This window comes from Myotis davidii, unplaced genomic scaffold (assembly GCF_000327345.1).
Source record: "Myotis davidii unplaced genomic scaffold, ASM32734v1 scaffold1395, whole genome shotgun sequence".
In the NCBI taxonomy this organism is placed as follows: domain Eukaryota; kingdom Metazoa; phylum Chordata; class Mammalia; order Chiroptera; family Vespertilionidae; genus Myotis; species Myotis davidii.
Window position 1 is genome coordinate 252,745 of NW_006288604.1, and position 4,728 is coordinate 257,472.

Consider the following 4,728-nt stretch of genomic DNA (forward strand, 5'->3'; position numbering starts at 1 on the left):
CTGGGTCACCCTCTGCCCCAGCCACTGGCCACGCAGTGGGCCTGCACCGCCAGTTAGTAGGCCATATCTCGGCACCAGGCTCCATTAGGACATGGTCTCTGTTAGCGTGTGCTGTGTCTTGGGCTTGAGCTGCCTCTAAATTCACCTGTCAAGTGAGCCTGGTCTCCCCAGGCCTCCTGAGCAAGGCACCTGTCAACTCCCACTTCCCTCCCAATTTGACTTTTCTTCTCTTGACATGTATCTCTTTTATGCAATATTTTGTTTTAAAAAAATAAGAGAGGAAGCAGTTTAAGTGCAGGTAGAAGCGCCCGGTGTCTTTCTCACTCTGTGAGAGCTGCCTGTGCTGTCGGCGGTTACCGCGTGTAGATTTGGGGGGCGTGCTCAGGGTGCCGGTCCATGTCCTCGCTCCCTGACTGACTCTGTGACCCCTGGTTCTCATTTATTTTGCACAGGCTCCGCCATCACTTTCCTCGCCCATAGCTAATGAGCCAAAATATGAGAAGCGCTGGCTAGACTCCTGGTCAGTTCCTCTGTGTATGGCCCGCATCTCCAGGTCCCAGGCCGGAACGCAGACGTTAAGGTGTGTGCCCGTGGCCCGAGTGGGAAGAGCTGACCCCCGCACACGTCCTCCTGTTCTGAGTCATCCCTGGACCAGGCTCACTGTCCCGACCTGGTGCATGGGACCGTCTTCTGGCGGAGGCGCCTTTGGGGAAACACAGCCAGAACAGGCGCCGCCTCACGGGCGCTCGATTGTGTCTCGGGCGGAGTTTGTGGATGACTGAGCGTCTGGTGGAATTTAGCAGCGAAGCCCTCGGGGCCTCCACTTCTCTTGTCGTTAGTCTCTTGGTTATTCAGACACTTTGCTGTAATGTTGTCCGCTCAGATGTCTTCCGGACGCGGTTCAACAGTTTCTCTCTAGGATTTATTTCCCAGTTCACGTAAGTTTCGCATGGACTGGTTCACAGTCATCCACAGAAACCCTTTATCACCCTCCTCGCTCGACATCGATAGACCCACCTCCTCTTCCATTTCTTGTCTCGCACTTGAGTCTTCCTTCTTTTCCTTTTTTGGTAAATCTGGCTCAGGTTTGTCGATCTTGCCGATCTTTTTAAGAACCAGACCTTGTTCACATTGGTTTTCTCTCTTCTCTTCTGTTTCGTGAATCCTGTGTGTCCTCCCTTCTGTGGAAAGTGGGAATGAATTGAGGTCCTTGGTCTCCCATCATCCAGGCGTTTCGGTGCCTCTTCTCATAAAGACTCTGGTCCCATTAGATCTGGACCCTCGGGCCCTCACTTCACCTTAACTCTTCCCTTAGAGGCCCCGTCTCCAAGGACACCACACGGGGGTCAGGGCTTCCGCATAGGAATCTGGGATTCCTCACCTGAGTCCACAGGAGCCCGTGTGAGTGATAGTTGAGGAAGGCTGTGCGTGCTAGGGAAGCCTATTTAGCCAGAGACGGTTATTCCCGGGGGGTAGGCTGCTGGCAGGTGACTTTCAGGGAGGAAAGGTGGGAGCACCGACTTCGCAAGCTCGGTCGTAACAAATGTACGTGTGGTCACAGCTTCACCGTGGACTTCACCTCAGGATTCTCCTGCTGCAGGACACAGGTGAGGGGCACAAGGGGTGGGACCAGCATCCTGGGCCGGAAGGGAGGGTCGGAGAGAAAGCCATGTGAGGACCGTTCTGTGGCCGGAGGATGGGAAGGTGGGAATCTGGTGAGCTCTCACCTGCCCGGCCTAGAGAAGCCAGTGTCTGCGTTCTTATGTAGACGACACGATGTGTGAGTCGAGGTGACGACACGTGGGCTGTGGTTTCTGATCTCTGGTTCCCTCGTTCCCTCGCAGACCATACTGTGGAGCTTTAGGTTCTCCCGGCTGCGGGTTGTCCGACGACGGGAAGGCCCCCTCAGGCTGCTCTTCCAGCACCTCCACACCCGACTGGTGGAGACGAAGGTAAGGACTCAGCTCCCTCTGCACCAGCCGCCCACCTCATAGCACAGAGACAGGCGAAAGCTTGCCCACCCACACCCACACCTGCATACACTCACACACCTGCACACACCCACCTGCACGCACACAACTGTACACCTACCCACATCCACACCCACACCTGCATCCACTCACACACCTGCACACACACACCTGCACGCACACAACTGTACACCTACACACATCCACACCCACACCTGCATACACTCACACACCTGCACACACACCCCTGCACGCACACAACTGTACACCTACCCACATCCACACCCACACCTGCATCCACTCACACACCTGCACACACACCCCTGCACGCACACAACTGTACACCTACCCACATCCACACCCACACCTGCATCCACTCACACACCTGCACACACACCCCTGCACGCACACAACTGTACACCTACCCACATCCACACCCACACCTGCATCCACTCACACACCTGCACACACACCCCTGCACGCACACAACTGTACACCTACACACACCCACACCCACACCTGCATACACTCACGCACCTGCACACCTACACACACACACCTGCACGCACACACCTGCACGCACACAACTGTACACCTACACACCCCCACACCCACACCTGCATACACTCACACACCTGCACACACCCACCTGCACGCACACAACTGTACACCTACACACCCCCACACCCACACCTGCATACACTCACACACCTGCACACACCCACCTGCACGCACACAACTGTACACCTACACACCCCCACACCCACACCTGCATACACTCACACACCTGCACACACCCACCTGCACGCACACAACTGTACACCTACACACCCCCACACCCACACCTGCATACACTCACACACCTGCACACCTACACACACACCTGCACGCACACACACCTGCACACACATACCTGCACACCTACACACACATACCTGCATGCACACACCCATATGCACACCTGCATGCACACCTGCATGCACAGACATGCACACACACATGCACACCCCAGACACCTGCACATGCACACACCCGCCCACACACAACTGCATACCTACACACACACCTGCACGCACACCTGCACGCACACACACCTACATGCACACCTGCATGCGCACACACATGCACATCCCCCACACGCCTGCACACACATACACGCAACTGCATGCACAGTCAACCACACACATACCTGCATGCACACCCACACACACAGATACACACACACACACCTGCACACACAGTCCCTCCACACACACCTGTACACCTATACACTTAAATACCTGCATGCACACACACCTGCACACACTCGCACACACATCTGCACGCACTCACACACAACACACACCTGCACACACTCACACACACACAGACACCTGCATGCATTCATATACCTGCACACACACACACCTGCACACATACATACACACTCACCTGCCTCCTTTCCTGTGTCCTGGGGCCTGAGTCACCCGACCTGGTTGGCTGTGGCCACGTGTCCCTGATGCTCACACCCACTTGTTCCACTCTGTCTTTCCTGCAGGAGCTGGAGTTCCTGGACCTCACGGCCGTCCTGCACTGCGTCCACGCCTTCCTCGTGGCCAAGGTTGCCTCCCTGGACCCCGGCTTTGCGGGCAGCCAGGGCCTCACCAGGAAGCCCCCAGGCAGCAGCTGAGCACTCGGTCAAGGACGAGAATTAAATTATTTTCTTAAGAGACGAAACTTTGCCGCCCAGCATTGGAGCTCTGTGGCTTCATAATGAGCCTACGGTTGTGATACCAGGCTTGTTATAGCATAGAAAGGATTGTTACCTCATAGGCCTGTTTCCAGCCACAGGCATCCTCGTTAGAGGGACGGTCCCACAGGACGCACGCGCGGCTGTGGCTGGGGCCCTGGCCCGTGAATCGCCACATCCCTGCATCCCTCCGGGCCCTGCGAGGGGTGAGCCCACATGCACCATGTCCCTCGCTGGCCACACCTGGGTTTCCTTCCACGGAGTGACGGGACCGAGAGCCCCCCCCAACTCCCCTGCTTCCCTCTCCCTGGAGAGGAAGTGCTTCCTGGGGTCGGGCGTCTCCTCCCCTGCGCCCAGGAGGAGGCAGAGCCAGGGGTGAACTGGGCTGTGAGCAGCAGGACTGTGGGGATGGGAGTCAATTTTTGTATCAAACATGACAAATGAGTTACAGTGGCATTAAGTAACGCGTCATTTAAAGGTTATTATTATTGTTGTTGTTTTTGTTAATCCTCACCGGAGAACATTTTTTCCCCATTGATTTTGTTTTATTTATTTTCTATTTTTTAAAAAATATTTTTTATTGATTTCAGAGAGGAAGGGAGAGAGAGAGAGAGAGATAGAAACATCAATGATGAGAGAGAATCATGGATTGGCTGCCTCCTGCATACCCCTCACTGGGGATCGAGCCCACAACCCAGGCATGTGCCCTTGACTGGAATCGAACCCCGGACCCTTCAGTCCATAGGCCACCGCTCTATCCACTGAGCTACACCAGCCAGGGCTAGAAGATGTATTTGTATTGTGGCAGCAACCAAACAGAAAATGCTGAGTTAGGCTGTGGGAGAAAAGGGTGTATATTTTCTTTGTGCCCAATAGTAAGTGTAGACCACAGTAAGACTTCAGAGGTCCCCGTCCCCCCACCTCGGGGAGCCCTGGGGTGTGTTGAAGCCCAGTGGTGTCCAGGCGTCTGCCCCCTGGGAGAACACGCCCCCCTCTTCCCCCGAGGACCTCACTGCTGTGTGACGCCCG

The 4,728-nt window shown here is 55.5% G+C and overlaps 1 long non-coding RNA gene across 1 annotated transcript; it reads left to right on the forward strand.

Annotated features, from left to right (window-relative positions):
- Positions 1-1,560: 1,560 nt before the first annotated feature.
- On the forward strand, positions 1,561-4,209 carry LOC107182587. The gene is made up of 3 exons (XR_001513303.1): positions 1,561-1,607; positions 3,508-3,750; positions 3,783-4,209. It is a non-coding gene; the product is annotated as an uncharacterized LOC107182587 (long non-coding RNA).
- The last annotated feature ends 519 nt before the right edge of the window (positions 4,210-4,728 follow it).